The following is a 19255-nucleotide window of genomic DNA, read 5'->3' as shown; positions in this document are numbered from 1 at the left end:
CCAACAAAATGAGCAGGGATGGATTCAGAGTGAGCAGAAAAAAAGGGAAAAACCGAGTTAAGAACAAGAAAGCATAGCGTATGTCTGTAACGGGCACTAAAACGAGTACCATGTCGTCTGCCGGTGCTCGTGAATAACCCCCCTCTATGAAGCGGTTTCACCAGCATGTTGTGCTGCTCACGGGGGGGGGCTGCCGAGCGCGGAAGCCCAGCACAGCTCCCCAGCACACAGCAAAGCCGCCTGCACTGCCGCATCTGTTATTGGACCAAGCACACCAGGGGAGAGCGCGAACGCAGTCCCCCACTACCAGAAATTATGCAGTCGAGATTCCCACATTTGGGGAATTCGCAGGGGTCAGCACAGCCGGAGTGCAATGGCCGAGCCTCGCCCTGGGTGAACCTCCTTCTTGATCAAGGTATCTCCCCTGCCAGGTAAGTATGAGTTGTACAGGCCCCTGCAAGCGGCCCGCACCCACAGCACAGCACTCGCAGCCTAGGCCAGCTCCTCGCCCTGCACGCCACCGCCTCCTGCTGGGCCCACTCTTTCGCACACTCACACGCCACACCAACACTCAAAAGTGTGGGGAAAACGAGAAAACGAGCGCGCCGTTTCCTACACATCTGCAGTCGCCATTTCGCCATCGCAGCATGTCCCGGGATGCAATTCGGCCTCATTTACATATCACCAGACCGGCAGATCGCTACGCAAGCTCGCGACGTGCGCCTGCCACACACCGAACAAACACCGGAGCCTCTTCAGCAATTTCCGAAAAACGCGCCTGCTCGCCTGCCCCCAAGGCTCCGTCTCTTACCTGCTCTCCAGAGCCTGCTGCCTTCCGTGCTTTTCCCTCGGCACCGCTGCACCGCACCGCACACAGCTCCTGCAGCGGGGGGAGAAAGTTTCCACGCTCCGCCGCAGGGAAGGCTCGCTCCGTGCGCACACGTCCTTTCAATGCCAGTTCAACAAGTGCTCCGCATTAGCAGCGTCGGGGCTCCGGCGTGTCGCGCCTCACCTCACCTCGCACAGCCCCCTTCCTTCAATGTCTGGCGCTGGGCACGCCCCGCTCTCCTCCACCTCATCTTATCGCGTGTGACCTCCGACAATGGCCACAATGCCGGGGAATGGCACCTGTAAAGTGTTAATTGGGGCACAGGAACAGCCCGCCTCGTCTCGGGGGCCGGCTTCAAAGACAATACAGCAAGCACAGCGGGGCGGGGGAAGAAGACGACACGACACTCGCAGGCACATTCAGCTCCGGCGGGAACGAGTCCTCCGTCGGTCTTTTCAAGTGCTGAGAGCCGAGTAATCCCCGGTGACTAGGTCTCACCCTGCGACTCTCGACTGGGCTCACCCACGGCAGCCCAGCAGGTGTGAGCCCGGCCGGCACCCGGATGGGAGATTCCCCCCGGGAAAGCTCAGGTTGCTGCTGCTGCTCCTGCGAGAGGGGTGACTGGGACCAGTAGGGAGCGCTCACCCTGCGGGCTGTGTGGCTCTCTTATGCCCCAGCATCCTCATGGCGACACTCTGCTGCACAAACAGGCGCCGTCCTTCGGGGGAGGCGTAAAACCGAGGTGTCCTGACCCTCCTTGGCCATTCCAAATCCCAGGGCGTCTCTCAAGAAAGAGTCACGGGGGTGTTACCCATCAGTCGGGCTCTCCTCCTAATCCCCGTCTCACCTGTAACAATCAATGATGAGGCCCCCTGTCCCGTGATATTGTACTTGTCTCCTGGCCGCTGGCTGGCGCCGTGAGATTTAGTGCTCGCGCAAGAGACCGGGGCAGGGCGCGAACGCGGCCCCCCGCCCCCCGCCCCCCACAAAGTGTGCGCTCCAGGTTCCCTCTCGGGGCTCTGCAGCACAGCGTCCCGGCGCTTCCTCCTCGCCGGCCGCCGGGACAGCGGAAAGGCAGCGAGAAGGAGCCTCTTGCTCTGACGCCGCAAGGCCACAAGAGGGCGGAGGCGCCGCGCGTCTGGCCGACGTGTAGGGCCGGTGCGCTTTATGTGCCGAAATAAAACGCGACAGCCCAGAAATGTTTTCAGAGTGCTGTGCACTGGAGGTTTCTGTCTTGTGAACACTTGCCTTGTGCTCCTCCGTGCAGTTTGTTTGTCCTGCTCCAGTGCGGGACAAGAGCAGGGCAAGCCAACTGAAGGGAGCACATTCGCCAACATCCAGGCACGCACTGAGTTCGAAAGCGGCTCCTTTCCAAAGAATCGCACATGAACGATCCCTCAGTCCCGCCCAGGGGGCACGGCGCCCCCGCCACACAGCTTCAAGTAGCGAGTCCGGCGCCCCGGCTTGCGCTTACGGCCACACCACCCTGAACACGCCCGATCTCGTCTGATCTCGGAAGCTAAGCAGGGTCGGGCCTGGTTAGTACTTGGATGGGAGACCGCCTGGGAATACCAGGTGCTGTAAGCTTTTGCTCTCTCGGCCAGCGGGGGTCGCCGTTGGTGCCGTAGGCTTTGGGAGGAAGAACTCGAGTATGGACATTTATTTCCCGAAAATACCAAACATTTCAATCTTCCCACTTTTGTTTCCTTCGGCAACGCTGACTGGCAAACGGTATCGCGACGGTCGTCCACTTTCTAGGCATGCCAGTTCAGAAAGAGAAGCTCCCTCACATCCCTTCAGATGCTCAAGAAAAATGATCGATATCCTGATCTCTAAAGATGGCTCTTTTAATGGCATGCGTGTGATTCGTATTAGGAAAAAAACACGTTTGTAAAACGAATATCGAAGCTGCCTCTAAATCTGCAATTGAAGGTCAGTCAATAAACAACTCGTTTTTCGTAGAAATATACATATATTCATTTATAACCCATTTCATTCATTGAGCACAGATTCTCCAACAAAATGAGCAGGGATGGATTCAGAGTGAGCAGAAAAAAAGGGAAAAACCGAGTTAAGAACAAGAAAGCATAGCGTATGTCTGTAACGGGCACTAAAACGAGTACCATGTCGTCTGCCGGTGCTCGTGAATAACCCCCCTCTATGAAGCGGTTTCACCAGCATGTTGTGCTGCTCACGGGGGGGGGCTGCCGAGCGCGGAAGCCCAGCACAGCTCCCCAGCACACAGCAAAGCCGCCTGCACTGCCGCATCTGTTATTGGACCAAGCACACCAGGGGAGAGCGCGAACGCAGTCCCCCACTACCAGAAATTATGCAGTCGAGATTCCCACATTTGGGGAATTCGCAGGGGTCAGCACAGCCGGAGTGCAATGGCCGAGCCTCGCCCTGGGTGAACCTCCTTCTTGATCAAGGTATCTCCCCTGCCAGGTAAGTATGAGTTGTACAGGCCCCTGCAAGCGGCCCGCACCCACAGCACAGCACTCGCAGCCTAGGCCAGCTCCTCGCCCTGCACGCCACCGCCTCCTGCTGGGCCCACTCTTTCGCACACTCACACGCCACACCAACACTCAAAAGTGTGGGGAAAACGAGAAAACGAGCGCGCCGTTTCCTACACATCTGCAGTCGCCATTTCGCCATCGCAGCATGTCCCGGGATGCAATTCGGCCTCATTTACATATCACCAGACCGGCAGATCGCTACGCAAGCTCGCGACGTGCGCCTGCCACACACCGAACAAACACCGGAGCCTCTTCAGCAATTTCCGAAAAACGCGCCTGCTCGCCTGCCCCCAAGGCTCCGTCTCTTACCTGCTCTCCAGAGCCTGCTGCCTTCCGTGCTTTTCCCTCGGCACCGCTGCACCGCACCGCACACAGCTCCTGCAGCGGGGGGAGAAAGTTTCCACGCTCCGCCGCAGGGAAGGCTCGCTCCGTGCGCACACGTCCTTTCAATGCCAGTTCAACAAGTGCTCCGCATTAGCAGCGTCGGGGCTCCGGCGTGTCGCGCCTCACCTCACCTCGCACAGCCCCCTTCCTTCAATGTCTGGCGCTGGGCACGCCCCGCTCTCCTCCACCTCATCTTATCGCGTGTGACCTCCGACAATGGCCACAATGCCGGGGAATGGCACCTGTAAAGTGTTAATTGGGGCACAGGAACAGCCCGCCTCGTCTCGGGGGCCGGCTTCAAAGACAATACAGCAAGCACAGCGGGGCGGGGGAAGAAGACGACACGACACTCGCAGGCACATTCAGCTCCGGCGGGAACGAGTCCTCCGTCGGTCTTTTCAAGTGCTGAGAGCCGAGTAATCCCCGGTGACTAGGTCTCACCCTGCGACTCTCGACTGGGCTCACCCACGGCAGCCCAGCAGGTGTGAGCCCGGCCGGCACCCGGATGGGAGATTCCCCCCGGGAAAGCTCAGGTTGCTGCTGCTGCTCCTGCGAGAGGGGTGACTGGGACCAGTAGGGAGCGCTCACCCTGCGGGCTGTGTGGCTCTCTTATGCCCCAGCATCCTCATGGCGACACTCTGCTGCACAAACAGGCGCCGTCCTTCGGGGGAGGCGTAAAACCGAGGTGTCCTGACCCTCCTTGGCCATTCCAAATCCCAGGGCGTCTCTCAAGAAAGAGTCACGGGGGTGTTACCCATCAGTCGGGCTCTCCTCCTAATCCCCGTCTCACCTGTAACAATCAATGATGAGGCCCCCTGTCCCGTGATATTGTACTTGTCTCCTGGCCGCTGGCTGGCGCCGTGAGATTTAGTGCTCGCGCAAGAGACCGGGGCAGGGCGCGAACGCAGCCCCCCGCCCCCCGCCCCCCACAAAGTGTGCGCTCCAGGTTCCCTCTCGGGGCTCTGCAGCACAGCGTCCCGGCGCTTCCTCCTCGCCGGCCGCCGGGACAGCGGAAAGGCAGCGAGAAGGAGCCTCTTGCTCTGACGCCGCAAGGCCACAAGAGGGCGGAGGCGCCGCGCGTCTGGCCGACGTGTAGGGCCGGTGCGCTTTATGTGCCGAAATAAAACGCGACAGCCCAGAAATGTTTTCAGAGTGCTGTGCACTGGAGGTTTCTGTCTTGTGAACACTTGCCTTGTGCTCCTCCGTGCAGTTTGTTTGTCCTGCTCCAGTGCGGGACAAGAGCAGGGCAAGCCAACTGAAGGGAGCACATTCGCCAACATCCAGGCACGCACTGAGTTCGAAAGCGGCTCCTTTCCAAAGAATCGCACATGAACGATCCCTCAGTCCCGCCCAGGGGGCACGGCGCCCCCGCCACACAGCTTCAAGTAGCGAGTCCGGCGCCCCGGCTTGCGCTTACGGCCACACCACCCTGAACACGCCCGATCTCGTCTGATCTCGGAAGCTAAGCAGGGTCGGGCCTGGTTAGTACTTGGATGGGAGACCGCCTGGGAATACCAGGTGCTGTAAGCTTTTGCTCTCTCGGCCAGCGGGGGTCGCCGTTGGTGCCGTAGGCTTTGGGAGGAAGAACTCGAGTATGGACATTTATTTCCCGAAAATACCAAACATTTCAATCTTCCCACTTTTGTTTCCTTCGGCAACGCTGACTGGCAAACGGTATCGCGACGGTCGTCCACTTTCTAGGCATGCCAGTTCAGAAAGAGAAGCTCCCTCACATCCCTTCAGATGCTCAAGAAAAATGATCGATATCCTGATCTCTAAAGATGGCTCTTTTAATGGCATGCGTGTGATTCGTATTAGGAAAAAAACACGTTTGTAAAACGAATATCGAAGCTGCCTCTAAATCTGCAATTGAAGGTCAGTCAATAAACAACTCGTTTTTCGTAGAAATATACATATATTCATTTATAACCCATTTCATTCATTGAGCACAGATTCTCCAACAAAATGAGCAGGGATGGATTCAGAGTGAGCAGAAAAAAAGGGAAAAACCGAGTTAAGAACAAGAAAGCATAGCGTATGTCTGTAACGGGCACTAAAACGAGTACCATGTCGTCTGCCGGTGCTCGTGAATAACCCCCCTCTATGAAGCGGTTTCACCAGCATGTTGTGCTGCTCACGGGGGGGGGCTGCCGAGCGCGGAAGCCCAGCACAGCTCCCCAGCACACAGCAAAGCCACCTGCACTGCCGCATCTGTTATTGGACCAAGCACACCAGGGGAGAGCGCGAACGCAGTCCCCCACTACCAGAAATTATGCAGTCGAGATTCCCACATTTGGGGAATTCGCAGGGGTCAGCACAGCCGGAGTGCAATGGCCGAGCCTCGCCCTGGGTGAACCTCCTTCTTGATCAAGGTATCTCCCCTGCCAGGTAAGTATGAGTTGTACAGGCCCCTGCAAGCGGCCCGCACCCACAGCACAGCACTCGCAGCCTAGGCCAGCTCCTCGCCCTGCACGCCACCGCCTCCTGCTGGGCCCACTCTTTCGCACACTCACACGCCACACCAACACTCAAAAGTGTGGGGAAAACGAGAAAACGAGCGCGCCTTTTCCTACACATCTGCAGTCGCCATTTCGCCATCGCAGCATGTCCCGGGATGCAATTCGGCCTCATTTACATATCACCAGACCGGCAGATCGCTACGCAAGCTCGCGACGTGCGCCTGCCACACACCGAACAAACACCGGAGCCTCTTCAGCAATTTCCGAAAAACGCGCCTGCTCGCCTGCCCCCAAGGCTCCGTCTCTTACCTGCTCTCCAGAGCCTGCTGCCTTCCGTGCTTTTCCCTCGGCACCGCTGCACCGCACCGCACACAGCTCCTGCAGCGGGGGGAGAAAGTTTCCACGCTCCGCCGCAGGGAAGGCTCGCTCCGTGCGCACACGTCCTTTCAATGCCAGTTCAACAAGTGCTCCGCATTAGCAGCGTCGGGGCTCCGGCGTGTCGCGCCTCACCTCACCTCGCACAGCCCCCTTCCTTCAATGTCTGGCGCTGGGCACGCCCCGCTCTCCTCCACCTCATCTTATCGCGTGTGACCTCCGACAATGGCCACAATGCCGGGGAATGGCACCTGTAAAGTGTTAATTGGGGCACAGGAACAGCCCGCCTCGTCTCGGGGGCCGGCTTCAAAGACAATACAGCAAGCACAGCGGGGCGGGGGAAGAAGACGACACGACACTCGCAGGCACATTCAGCTCCGGCGGGAACGAGTCCTCCGTCGGTCTTTTCAAGTGCTGAGAGCCGAGTAATCCCCGGTGACTAGGTCTCACCCTGCGACTCTCGACTGGGCTCACCCACGGCAGCCCAGCAGGTGTGAGCCCGGCCGGCACCCGGATGGGAGATTCCCCCCGGGAAAGCTCAGGTTGCTGCTGCTGCTCCTGCGAGAGGGGTGACTGGGACCAGTAGGGAGCGCTCACCCTGCGGGCTGTGTGGCTCTCTTATGCCCCAGCATCCTCATGGCGACACTCTGCTGCACAAACAGGCGCCGTCCTTCGGGGGAGGCGTAAAACCGAGGTGTCCTGACCCTCCTTGGCCATTCCAAATCCCAGGGCGTCTCTCAAGAAAGAGTCACGGGGGTGTTACCCATCAGTCGGGCTCTCCTCCTAATCCCCGTCTCACCTGTAACAATCAATGATGAGGCCCCCTGTCCCGTGATATTGTACTTGTCTCCTGGCCGCTGGCTGGCGCCGTGAGATTTAGTGCTCGCGCAAGAGACCGGGGCAGGGCGCGAACGCGGCCCCCCGCCCCCCGCCCCCCACAAAGTGTGCGCTCCAGGTTCCCTCTCGGGGCTCTGCAGCACAGCGTCCCGGCGCTTCCTCCTCGCCGGCCGCCGGGACAGCGGAAAGGCAGCGAGAAGGAGCCTCTTGCTCTGACGCCGCAAGGCCACAAGAGGGCGGAGGCGCCGCGCGTCTGGCCGACGTGTAGGGCCGGTGCGCTTTATGTGCCGAAATAAAACGCGACAGCCCAGAAATGTTTTCAGAGTGCTGTGCACTGGAGGTTTCTGTCTTGTGAACACTTGCCTTGTGCTCCTCCGTGCAGTTTGTTTGTCCTGCTCCAGTGCGGGACAAGAGCAGGGCAAGCCAACTGAAGGGAGCACATTCGCCAACATCCAGGCACGCACTGAGTTCGAAAGCGGCTCCTTTCCAAAGAATCGCACATGAACGATCCCTCAGTCCCGCCCAGGGGGCACGGCGCCCCCGCCACACAGCTTCAAGTAGCGAGTCCGGCGCCCCGGCTTGCGCTTACGGCCACACCACCCTGAACACGCCCGATCTCGTCTGATCTCGGAAGCTAAGCAGGGTCGGGCCTGGTTAGTACTTGGATGGGAGACCGCCTGGGAATACCAGGTGCTGTAAGCTTTTGCTCTCTCGGCCAGCGGGGGTCGCCGTTGGTGCCGTAGGCTTTGGGAGGAAGAACTCGAGTATGGACATTTATTTCCCGAAAATACCAAACATTTCAATCTTCCCACTTTTGTTTCCTTCGGCAACGCTGACTGGCAAACGGTATCGCGACGGTCGTCCACTTTCTAGGCATGCCAGTTCAGAAAGAGAAGCTCCCTCACATCCCTTCAGATGCTCAAGAAAAATGATCGATATCCTGATCTCTAAAGATGGCTCTTTTAATGGCATGCGTGTGATTCGTATTAGGAAAAAAACACGTTTGTAAAACGAATATCGAAGCTGCCTCTAAATCTGCAATTGAAGGTCAGTCAATAAACAACTCGTTTTTCGTAGAAATATACATATATTCATTTATAACCCATTTCATTCATTGAGCACAGATTCTCCAACAAAATGAGCAGGGATGGATTCAGAGTGAGCAGAAAAAAAGGGAAAAACCGAGTTAAGAACAAGAAAGCATAGCGTATGTCTGTAACGGGCACTAAAACGAGTACCATGTCGTCTGCCGGTGCTCGTGAATAACCCCCCTCTATGAAGCGGTTTCACCAGCATGTTGTGCTGCTCACGGGGGGGGGCTGCCGAGCGCGGAAGCCCAGCACAGCTCCCCAGCACACAGCAAAGCCGCCTGCACTGCCGCATCTGTTATTGGACCAAGCACACCAGGGGAGAGCGCGAACGCAGTCCCCCACTACCAGAAATTATGCAGTCGAGATTCCCACATTTGGGGAATTCGCAGGGGTCAGCACAGCCGGAGTGCAATGGCCGAGCCTCGCCCTGGGTGAACTTCCTTCTTGATCAAGGTATCTCCCCTGCCAGGTAAGTATGAGTTGTACAGGCCCCTGCAAGCGGCCCGCACCCACAGCACAGCACTCGCAGCCTAGGCCAGCTCCTCGCCCTGCACGCCACCGCCTCCTGCTGGGCCCACTCTTTCGCACACTCACACGCCACACCAACACTCAAAAGTGTGGGGAAAACGAGAAAACGAGCGCGCCGTTTCCTACACATCTGCAGTCGCCATTTCGCCATCGCAGCATGTCCCGGGATGCAATTCGGCCTCATTTACATATCACCAGACCGGCAGATCGCTACGCAAGCTCGCGACGTGCGCCTGCCACACACCGAACAAACACCGGAGCCTCTTCAGCAATTTCCGAAAAACGCGCCTGCTCGCCTGCCCCCAAGGCTCCGTCTCTTACCTGCTCTCCAGAGCCTGCTGCCTTCCGTGCTTTTCCCTCGGCACCGCTGCACCGCACCGCACACAGCTCCTGCAGCGGGGGGAGAAAGTTTCCACGCTCCGCCGCAGGGAAGGCTCGCTCCGTGCGCACACGTCCTTTCAATGCCAGTTCAACAAGTGCTCCGCATTAGCAGCGTCGGGGCTCCGGCGTGTCGCGCCTCACCTCACCTCGCACAGCCCCCTTCCTTCAATGTCTGGCGCTGGGCACGCCCCGCTCTCCTCCACCTCATCTTATCGCGTGTGACCTCCGACAATGGCCACAATGCCGGGGAATGGCACCTGTAAAGTGTTAATTGGGGCACAGGAACAGCCCGCCTCGTCTCGGGGGCCGGCTTCAAAGACAATACAGCAAGCACAGCGGGGCGGGGGAAGAAGACGACACGACACTCGCAGGCACATTCAGCTCCGGCGGGAACGAGTCCTCCGTCGGTCTTTTCAAGTGCTGAGAGCCGAGTAATCCCCGGTGACTAGGTCTCACCCTGCGACTCTCGACTGGGCTCACCCACGGCAGCCCAGCAGGTGTGAGCCCGGCCGGCACCCGGATGGGAGATTCCCCCCGGGAAAGCTCAGGTTGCTGCTGCTGCTCCTGCGAGAGGGGTGACTGGGACCAGTAGGGAGCGCTCACCCTGCGGGCTGTGTGGCTCTCTTATGCCCCAGCATCCTCATGGCGACACTCTGCTGCACAAACAGGCGCCGTCCTTCGGGGGAGGCGTAAAACCGAGGTGTCCTGACCCTCCTTGGCCATTCCAAATCCCAGGGCGTCTCTCAAGAAAGAGTCACGGGGGTGTTACCCATCAGTCGGGCTCTCCTCCTAATCCCCGTCTCACCTGTAACAATCAATGATGAGGCCCCCTGTCCCGTGATATTGTACTTGTCTCCTGGCCGCTGGCTGGCGCCGTGAGATTTAGTGCTCGCGCAAGAGACCGGGGCAGGGCGCGAACGCGGCCCCCCGCCCCCCGCCCCCCACAAAGTGTGCGCTCCAGGTTCCCTCTCGGGGCTCTGCAGCACAGCGTCCCGGCGCTTCCTCCTCGCCGGCCGCCGGGACAGCGGAAAGGCAGCGAGAAGGAGCCTCTTGCTCTGACGCCGCAAGGCCACAAGAGGGCGGAGGCGCCGCGCGTCTGGCCGACGTGTAGGGCCGGTGCGCTTTATGTGCCGAAATAAAACGCGACAGCCCAGAAATGTTTTCAGAGTGCTGTGCACTGGAGGTTTCTGTCTTGTGAACACTTGCCTTGTGCTCCTCCGTGCAGTTTGTTTGTCCTGCTCCAGTGCGGGACAAGAGCAGGGCAAGCCAACTGAAGGGAGCACATTCGCCAACATCCAGGCACGCACTGAGTTCGAAAGCGGCTCCTTTCCAAAGAATCGCACATGAACGATCCCTCAGTCCCGCCCAGGGGGCACGGCGCCCCCGCCACACAGCTTCAAGTAGCGAGTCCGGCGCCCCGGCTTGCGCTTACGGCCACACCACCCTGAACACGCCCGATCTCGTCTGATCTCGGAAGCTAAGCAGGGTCGGGCCTGGTTAGTACTTGGATGGGAGACCGCCTGGGAATACCAGGTGCTGTAAGCTTTTGCTCTCTCGGCCAGCGGGGGTCGCCGTTGGTGCCGTAGGCTTTGGGAGGAAGAACTCGAGTATGGACATTTATTTCCCGAAAATACCAAACATTTCAATCTTCCCACTTTTGTTTCCTTCGGCAACGCTGACTGGCAAACGGTATCGCGACGGTCGTCCACTTTCTAGGCATGCCAGTTCAGAAAGAGAAGCTCCCTCACATCCCTTCAGATGCTCAAGAAAAATGATCGATATCCTGATCTCTAAAGATGGCTCTTTTAATGGCATGCGTGTGATTCGTATTAGGAAAAAAACACGTTTGTAAAACGAATATCGAAGCTGCCTCTAAATCTGCAATTGAAGGTCAGTCAATAAACAACTCGTTTTTCGTAGAAATATACATATATTCATTTATAACCCATTTCATTCATTGAGCACAGATTCTCCAACAAAATGAGCAGGGATGGATTCAGAGTGAGCAGAAAAAAAGGGAAAAACCGAGTTAAGAACAAGAAAGCATAGCGTATGTCTGTAACGGGCACTAAAACGAGTACCATGTCGTCTGCCGGTGCTCGTGAATAACCCCCCTCTATGAAGCGGTTTCACCAGCATGTTGTGCTGCTCACGGGGGGGGGCTGCCGAGCGCGGAAGCCCAGCACAGCTCCCCAGCACACAGCAAAGCCGCCTGCACTGCCGCATCTGTTATTGGACCAAGCACACCAGGGGAGAGCGCGAACGCAGTCCCCCACTACCAGAAATTATGCAGTCGAGATTCCCACATTTGGGGAATTCGCAGGGGTCAGCACAGCCGGAGTGCAATGGCCGAGCCTCGCCCTGGGTGAACCTCCTTCTTGATCAAGGTATCTCCCCTGCCAGGTAAGTATGAGTTGTACAGGCCCCTGCAAGCGGCCCGCACCCACAGCACAGCACTCGCAGCCTAGGCCAGCTCCTCGCCCTGCACGCCACCGCCTCCTGCTGGGCCCACTCTTTCGCACACTCACACGCCACACCAACACTCAAAAGTGTGGGGAAAACGAGAAAACGAGCGCGCCGTTTCCTACACATCTGCAGTCGCCATTTCGCCATCGCAGCATGTCCCGGGATGCAATTCGGCCTCATTTACATATCACCAGACCGGCAGATCGCTACGCAAGCTCGCGACGTGCGCCTGCCACACACCGAACAAACACCGGAGCCTCTTCAGCAATTTCCGAAAAACGCGCCTGCTCGCCTGCCCCCAAGGCTCCGTCTCTTACCTGCTCTCCAGAGCCTGCTGCCTTCCGTGCTTTTCCCTCGGCACCGCTGCACCGCACCGCACACAGCTCCTGCAGCGGGGGGAGAAAGTTTCCACGCTCCGCCGCAGGGAAGGCTCGCTCCGTGCGCACACGTCCTTTCAATGCCAGTTCAACAAGTGCTCCGCATTAGCAGCGTCGGGGCTCCGGCGTGTCGCGCCTCACCTCACCTCGCACAGCCCCCTTCCTTCAATGTCTGGCGCTGGGCACGCCCCGCTCTCCTCCACCTCATCTTATCGCGTGTGACCTCCGACAATGGCCACAATGCCGGGGAATGGCACCTGTAAAGTGTTAATTGGGGCACAGGAACAGCCCGCCTCGTCTCGGGGGCCGGCTTCAAAGACAATACAGCAAGCACAGCGGGGCGGGGGAAGAAGACGACACGACACTCGCAGGCACATTCAGCTCCGGCGGGAACGAGTCCTCCGTCGGTCTTTTCAAGTGCTGAGAGCCGAGTAATCCCCGGTGACTAGGTCTCACCCTGCGACTCTCGACTGGGCTCACCCACGGCAGCCCAGCAGGTGTGAGCCCGGCCGGCACCCGGATGGGAGATTCCCCCCGGGAAAGCTCAGGTTGCTGCTGCTGCTCCTGCGAGACCAGTAGGGAGCGCTCACCCTGCGGGCTGTGTGGCTCTCTTATGCCCCAGCATCCTCATGGCGACACTCTGCTGCACAAACAGGCGCCGTCCTTCGGGGGAGGCGTAAAACCGAGGTGTCCTGACCCTCCTTGGCCATTCCAAATCCCAGGGCGTCTCTCAAGAAAGAGTCACGGGGGTGTTACCCATCAGTCGGGCTCTCCTCCTAATCCCCGTCTCACCTGTAACAATCAATGATGAGGCCCCCTGTCCCGTGATATTGTACTTGTCTCCTGGCCGCTGGCTGGCGCCGTGAGATTTAGTGCTCGCGCAAGAGACCGGGGCAGGGCGCGAACGCGGCCCCCCGCCCCCCGCCCCCCACAAAGTGTGCGCTCCAGGTTCCCTCTCGGGGCTCTGCAGCACAGCGTCCCGGCGCTTCCTCCTCGCCGGCCGCCGGGACAGCGGAAAGGCAGCGAGAAGGAGCCTCTTGCTCTGACGCCGCAAGGCCACAAGAGGGCGGAGGCGCCGCGCGTCTGGCCGACGTGTAGGGCCGGTGCGCTTTATGTGCCGAAATAAAACGCGACAGCCCAGAAATGTTTTCAGAGTGCTGTGCACTGGAGGTTTCTGTCTTGTGAACACTTGCCTTGTGCTCCTCCGTGCAGTTTGTTTGTCCTGCTCCAGTGCGGGACAAGAGCAGGGCAAGCCAACTGAAGGGAGCACATTCGCCAACATCCAGGCACGCACTGAGTTCGAAAGCGGCTCCTTTCCAAAGAATCGCACATGAACGATCCCTCAGTCCCGCCCAGGGGGCACGGCGCCCCCGCCACACAGCTTCAAGTAGCGAGTCCGGCGCCCCGGCTTGCGCTTACGGCCACACCACCCTGAACACGCCCGATCTCGTCTGATCTCGGAAGCTAAGCAGGGTCGGGCCTGGTTAGTACTTGGATGGGAGACCGCCTGGGAATACCAGGTGCTGTAAGCTTTTGCTCTCTCGGCCAGCGGGGGTCGCCGTTGGTGCCGTAGGCTTTGGGAGGAAGAACTCGAGTATGGACATTTATTTCCCGAAAATACCAAACATTTCAATCTTCCCACTTTTGTTTCCTTCGGCAACGCTGACTGGCAAACGGTATCGCGACGGTCGTCCACTTTCTAGGCATGCCAGTTCAGAAAGAGAAGCTCCCTCACATCCCTTCAGATGCTCAAGAAAAATGATCGATATCCTGATCTCTAAAGATGGCTCTTTTAATGGCATGCGTGTGATTCGTATTAGGAAAAAAACACGTTTGTAAAACGAATATCGAAGCTGCCTCTAAATCTGCAATTGAAGGTCAGTCAATAAACAACTCGTTTTTCGTAGAAATATACATATATTCATTTATAACCCATTTCATTCATTGAGCACAGATTCTCCAACAAAATGAGCAGGGATGGATTCAGAGTGAGCAGAAAAAAAGGGAAAAACCGAGTTAAGAACAAGAAAGCATAGCGTATGTCTGTAACGGGCACTAAAACGAGTACCATGTCGTCTGCCGGTGCTCGTGAATAACCCCCCTCTATGAAGCGGTTTCACCAGCATGTTGTGCTGCTCACGGGGGGGGGCTGCCGAGCGCGGAAGCCCAGCACAGCTCCCCAGCACACAGCAAAGCCGCCTGCACTGCCGCATCTGTTATTGGACCAAGCACACCCGGGGAGAGCGCGAACGCAGTCCCCCACTACCAGAAATTATGCAGTCGAGATTCCCACATTTGGGGAATTCGCAGGGGTCAGCACAGCCGGAGTGCAATGGCCGAGCCTCGCCCTGGGTGAACCTCCTTCTTGATCAAGGTATCTCCCCTGCCAGGTAAGTATGAGTTGTACAGGCCCCTGCAAGCGGCCCGCACCCACAGCACAGCACTCGCAGCCTAGGCCAGCTCCTCGCCCTGCACGCCACCGCCTCCTGCTGGGCCCACTCTTTCGCACACTCACACGCCACACCAACACTCAAAAGTGTGGGGAAAACGAGAAAACGAGCGCGCCGTTTCCTACACATCTGCAGTCGCCATTTCGCCATCGCAGCATGTCCCGGGATGCAATTCGGCCTCATTTACATATCACCAGACCGGCAGATCGCTACGCAAGCTCGCGACGTGCGCCTGCCACACACCGAACAAACACCGGAGCCTCTTCAGCAATTTCCGAAAAACGCGCCTGCTCGCCTGCCCCCAAGGCTCCGTCTCTTACCTGCTCTCCAGAGCCTGCTGCCTTCCGTGCTTTTCCCTCGGCACCGCTGCACCGCACCGCACACAGCTCCTGCAGCGGGGGGAGAAAGTTTCCACGCTCCGCCGCAGGGAAGGCTCGCTCCGTGCGCACACGTCCTTTCAATGCCAGTTCAACAAGTGCTCCGCATTAGCAGCGTCGGGGCTCCGGCGTGTCGCGCCTCACCTCACCTCGCACAGCCCCCTTCCTTCAATGTCTGGCGCTGGGCACGCCCCGCTCTCCTCCACCTCATCTTATCGCGTGTGACCTCCGACAATGGCCACAATGCCGGGGAATGGCACCTGTAAAGTGTTAATTGGGGCACAGGAACAGCCCGCCTCGTCTCGGGGGCCGGCTTCAAAGACAATACAGCAAGCACAGCGGGGCGGGGGAAGAAGACGACACGACACTCGCAGGCACATTCAGCTCCGGCGGGAACGAGTCCTCCGTCGGTCTTTTCAAGTGCTGAGAGCCGAGTAATCCCCGGTGACTAGGTCTCACCCTGCGACTCTCGACTGGGCTCACCCACGGCAGCCCAGCAGGTGTGAGCCCGGCCGGCACCCGGATGGGAGATTCCCCCCGGGAAAGCTCAGGTTGCTGCTGCTGCTCCTGCGAGAGGGGTGACTGGGACCAGTAGGGAGCGCTCACCCTGCGGGCTGTGTGGCTCTCTTATGCCCCAGCATCCTCATGGCGACACTCTGCTGCACAAACAGGCGCCGTCCTTCGGGGGAGGCGTAAAACCGAGGTGTCCTGACCCTCCTTGGCCATTCCAAATCCCAGGGCGTCTCTCAAGAAAGAGTCACGGGGGTGTTACCCATCAGTCGGGCTCTCCTCCTAATCCCCGTCTCACCTGTAACAATCAATGATGAGGCCCCCTGTCCCGTGATATTGTACTTGTCTCCTGGCCGCTGGCTGGCGCCGTGAGATTTAGTGCTCGCGCAAGAGACCGGGGCAGGGCGCGAACGCGGCCCCCCACAAAGTGTGCGCTCCAGGTTCCCTCTCGGGGCTCTGCAGCACAGCGTCCCGGCGCTTCCTCCTCGCCGGCCGCCGGGACAGCGGAAAGGCAGCGAGAAGGAGCCTCTTGCTCTGACGCCGCAAGGCCACAAGAGGGCGGAGGCGCCGCGCGTCTGGCCGACGTGTAGGGCCGGTGCGCTTTATGTGCCGAAATAAAACGCGACAGCCCAGAAATGTTTTCAGAGTGCTGTGCACTGGAGGTTTCTGTCTTGTGAACACTTGCCTTGTGCTCCTCCGTGCAGTTTGTTTGTCCTGCTCCAGTGCGGGACAAGAGCAGGGCAAGCCAACTGAAGGGAGCACATTCGCCAACATCCAGGCACGCACTGAGTTCGAAAGCGGCTCCTTTCCAAAGAATCGCACATGAACGATCCCTCAGTCCCGCCCAGGGGGCACGGCGCCCCCGCCACACAGCTTCAAGTAGCGAGTCCGGCGCCCCGGCTTGCGCTTACGGCCACACCACCCTGAACACGCCCGATCTCGTCTGATCTCGGAAGCTAAGCAGGGTCGGGCCTGGTTAGTACTTGGATGGGAGACCGCCTGGGAATACCAGGTGCTGTAAGCTTTTGCTCTCTCGGCCAGCGGGGGTCGCCGTTGGTGCCGTAGGCTTTGGGAGGAAGAACTCGAGTATGGACATTTATTTCCCGAAAATACCAAACATTTCAATCTTCCCACTTTTGTTTCCTTCGGCAACGCTGACTGGCAAACGGTATCGCGACGGTCGTCCACTTTCTAGGCATGCCAGTTCAGAAAGAGAAGCTCCCTCACATCCCTTCAGATGCTCAAGAAAAATGATCGATATCCTGATCTCTAAAGATGGCTCTTTTAATGGCATGCGTGTGATTCGTATTAGGAAAAAAACACGTTTGTAAAACGAATATCGAAGCTGCCTCTAAATCTGCAATTGAAGGTCAGTCAATAAACAACTCGTTTTTCGTAGAAATATACATATATTCATTTATAACCCATTTCATTCATTGAGCACAGATTCTCCAACAAAATGAGCAGGGATGGATTCAGAGTGAGCAGAAAAAAAGGGAAAAACCGAGTTAAGAACAAGAAAGCATAGCGTATGTCTGTAACGGGCACTAAAACGAGTACCATGTCGTCTGCCGGTGCTCGTGAATAACCCCCCTCTATGAAGCGGTTTCACCAGCATGTTGTGCTGCTCACGGGGGGGGACTGCCGAGCGCGGAAGCCCAGCACAGCTCCCCAGCACACAGCAAAGCCGCCTGCACTGCCGCATCTGTTATTGGACCAAGCACACCAGGGGAGAGCGCGAACGCAGTCCCCCACTACCAGAAATTATGCAGTCGAGATTCCCACATTTGGGGAATTCGCAGGGGTCAGCACAGCCGGAGTGCAATGGCCGAGCCTCGCCCTGGGTGAACCTCCTTCTTGATCAAGGTATCTCCCCTGCCAGGTAAGTATGAATTGTACAGGCCCCTGCAAGCGGCCCGCACCCACAGCACAGCACTCGCAGCCTAGGCCAGCTCCTCGCCCTGCACGCCACCGCCTCCTGCTGGGCCCACTCTTTCGCACACTCACACGCCACACCAACACTCAAAAGTGTGGGGAAAACGAGAAAACGAGCGCGCCGTTTCCTACACATCTGCAGTCGCCATTTCGCCATCGCAGCATGTCCCGGGATGCAATTCGGCCTCATTTACATATCACCATACCGGCAGATCGCTACGCAAGCTCGCGACGTGCGCCTGCCACACACCGAACAAACACCGGAGCCTCTTCAGCAATTTCCGAAAAACGCGCCTGCTCGCCTGCCCCCAAGGCTCCGTCTCTTACCTGCTCTCCAGAGCCTGCTGCCTTCCGTGCTTTTCCCTCGGCACCGCTGCACCGCACCGCACACAGCTCCTGCAGCGGGGGGAGAAAGTTTCCACGCTCCGCCGCAGGGAAGGCTCGCTCCGTGCGCACACGTCCTTTCAATGCCAGTTCAACAAGTGCTCCGCATTAGCAGCGTCGGGGCTCCGGCGTGTCGCGCCTCACCTCACCTCGCACAGCCCCCTTCCTTCAATGTCTGGCGCTGGGCACGCCCCGCTCTCCTCCACCTCATCTTATCGCGTGTGACCTCCGACAATGGCCACAATGCCGGGGAATGGCACCTGTAAAGTGTTAATTGGGGCACAGGAACAGCCCGCCTCGTCTCGGGGGCCGGCTTCAAAGACAATACAGCAAGCACAGCGGGGCGGGGGAAGAAGACGACACGACACTCGCAGGCACATTCAGCTCCGGCGGGAACGAGTCCTCCGTCGGTCTTTTCAAGTGCTGAGAGCCGAGTAATCCCCGGTGACTAGGTCTCACCCTGCGACTCTCGACTGGGCTCAACCACGGCAGCCCAGCAGGTGTGAGCCCGGCCGGCACCCGGATGGGAGATTCCCCCCGGGAAAGCTCAGGTTGCTGCTGCTGCTCCTGCGAGAGGGGTGACTGGGACCAGTAGGGAGCGCTCACCCTGCGGGCTGTGTGGCTCTCTTATGCCCCAGCATCCTCATGGCGACACTCTGCTGCACAAACAGGCGCCGTCCTTCGGGGGAGGCGTAAAACCGAGGTGTCCTGACCCTCCTTGGCCATTCCAAATCCCAGGGCGTCTCTCAAGAAAGAGTCACGGGGGTGTTACCCATCAGTCGGGCTCTCCTCCTAATCCCCGTCTCACCTGTAACAATCAATGATGAGGCCCCCTGTCCCGTGATATTGTACTTGTCTCCTGGCCGCTGGCTGGCGCCGTGAGATTTAGTGCTCGCGCAAGAGACCGGGGCAGGGCGCGAACGCGGCCCCCCGCCCCCCGCCCCCCACAAAGTGTGCGCTCCAGGTTCCCTCTCGGGGCTCTGCAGCACAGCGTCCCGGCGCTTCCTCCTCGCCGGCCGCCGGGACAGCGGAAAGGCAGCGAGAAGGAGCCTCTTGCTCTGACGCCGCAAGGCCACAAGAGGGCGGAGGCGCCGCGCGTCTGGCCGACGTGTAGGGCCGGTGCGCTTTATGTGCCGAAATAAAACGCGACAGCCCAGAAATGTTTTCAGAGTGCTGTGCACTGGAGGTTTCTGTCTTGTGAACACTTGCCTTGTGCTCCTCCGTGCAGTTTGTTTGTCCTGCTCCAGTGCGGGACAAGAGCAGGGCAAGCCAACTGAAGGGAGCACATTCGCCAACATCCAGGCACGCACTGAGTTCGAAAGCGGCTCCTTTCCAAAGAATCGCACATGAACGATC

General features: G+C 58.6%; 13 non-coding genes across 13 annotated transcripts; 6 read left to right on the top strand and 7 right to left on the bottom strand.

The window, feature by feature from the left end:
- Nucleotides 1-275: 275 nt before the first annotated feature.
- LOC148841796 (U1 spliceosomal RNA) lies at nt 276-439 on the bottom strand. Its single transcript, XR_016093170.1, has one exon. It is a non-coding gene; the product is annotated as a U1 spliceosomal RNA (small nuclear RNA).
- Nucleotides 440-2297: 1858 nt separating this feature from the next.
- On the top strand, nt 2298-2416 carry LOC148841795 (5S ribosomal RNA). Its single transcript, XR_016093301.1, has one exon. It is a non-coding gene; the product is annotated as a 5S ribosomal RNA (ribosomal RNA).
- Nucleotides 2417-3118: 702 nt separating this feature from the next.
- Nucleotides 3119-3282, bottom strand: LOC148841794 (U1 spliceosomal RNA). The gene has a single exon (XR_016093100.1). It is a non-coding gene; the product is annotated as a U1 spliceosomal RNA (small nuclear RNA).
- Nucleotides 3283-5140: 1858 nt separating this feature from the next.
- LOC148841793 (5S ribosomal RNA) lies at nt 5141-5259 on the top strand. Its single transcript, XR_016093280.1, has one exon. It is a non-coding gene; the product is annotated as a 5S ribosomal RNA (ribosomal RNA).
- Nucleotides 5260-5961: 702 nt separating this feature from the next.
- LOC148841792 (U1 spliceosomal RNA) lies at nt 5962-6125 on the bottom strand. Its single transcript, XR_016093078.1, has one exon. It is a non-coding gene; the product is annotated as a U1 spliceosomal RNA (small nuclear RNA).
- A 1858-nt stretch (nt 6126-7983) lies between these two features.
- On the top strand, nt 7984-8102 carry LOC148841791 (5S ribosomal RNA). The gene has a single exon (XR_016093269.1). It is a non-coding gene; the product is annotated as a 5S ribosomal RNA (ribosomal RNA).
- Nucleotides 8103-8804: 702 nt separating this feature from the next.
- LOC148841790 (U1 spliceosomal RNA) lies at nt 8805-8968 on the bottom strand. The gene has a single exon (XR_016091660.1). It is a non-coding gene; the product is annotated as a U1 spliceosomal RNA (small nuclear RNA).
- Nucleotides 8969-10826: 1858 nt separating this feature from the next.
- LOC148841789 (5S ribosomal RNA) lies at nt 10827-10945 on the top strand. The gene has a single exon (XR_016093258.1). It is a non-coding gene; the product is annotated as a 5S ribosomal RNA (ribosomal RNA).
- Nucleotides 10946-11647: 702 nt separating this feature from the next.
- LOC148841788 (U1 spliceosomal RNA) lies at nt 11648-11811 on the bottom strand. The gene has a single exon (XR_016093057.1). It is a non-coding gene; the product is annotated as a U1 spliceosomal RNA (small nuclear RNA).
- Nucleotides 11812-13656: 1845 nt separating this feature from the next.
- On the top strand, nt 13657-13775 carry LOC148841787 (5S ribosomal RNA). Its single transcript, XR_016093247.1, has one exon. It is a non-coding gene; the product is annotated as a 5S ribosomal RNA (ribosomal RNA).
- Nucleotides 13776-14477: 702 nt separating this feature from the next.
- On the bottom strand, nt 14478-14641 carry LOC148841786 (U1 spliceosomal RNA). The gene has a single exon (XR_016091612.1). It is a non-coding gene; the product is annotated as a U1 spliceosomal RNA (small nuclear RNA).
- Nucleotides 14642-16485: 1844 nt separating this feature from the next.
- Nucleotides 16486-16604, top strand: LOC148841785 (5S ribosomal RNA). Its single transcript, XR_016093236.1, has one exon. It is a non-coding gene; the product is annotated as a 5S ribosomal RNA (ribosomal RNA).
- A 702-nt stretch (nt 16605-17306) lies between these two features.
- Nucleotides 17307-17470, bottom strand: LOC148841784 (U1 spliceosomal RNA). Its single transcript, XR_016093033.1, has one exon. It is a non-coding gene; the product is annotated as a U1 spliceosomal RNA (small nuclear RNA).
- Between the last annotated feature and the right edge of the window lie 1785 nt (nt 17471-19255).

The sequence above is a fragment of the Atractosteus spatula genome, chromosome 1 (genome assembly GCF_055471065.1).
Source record: "Atractosteus spatula isolate fAtrSpa1 chromosome 1, fAtrSpa1.hap1, whole genome shotgun sequence".
Classification (NCBI taxonomy): Eukaryota; Metazoa; Chordata; class Actinopteri; order Semionotiformes; family Lepisosteidae; genus Atractosteus; species Atractosteus spatula.
Note: the sequence above shows the minus strand (reverse complement) of the source record. Positions and strands in the feature narration are given on the sequence as shown.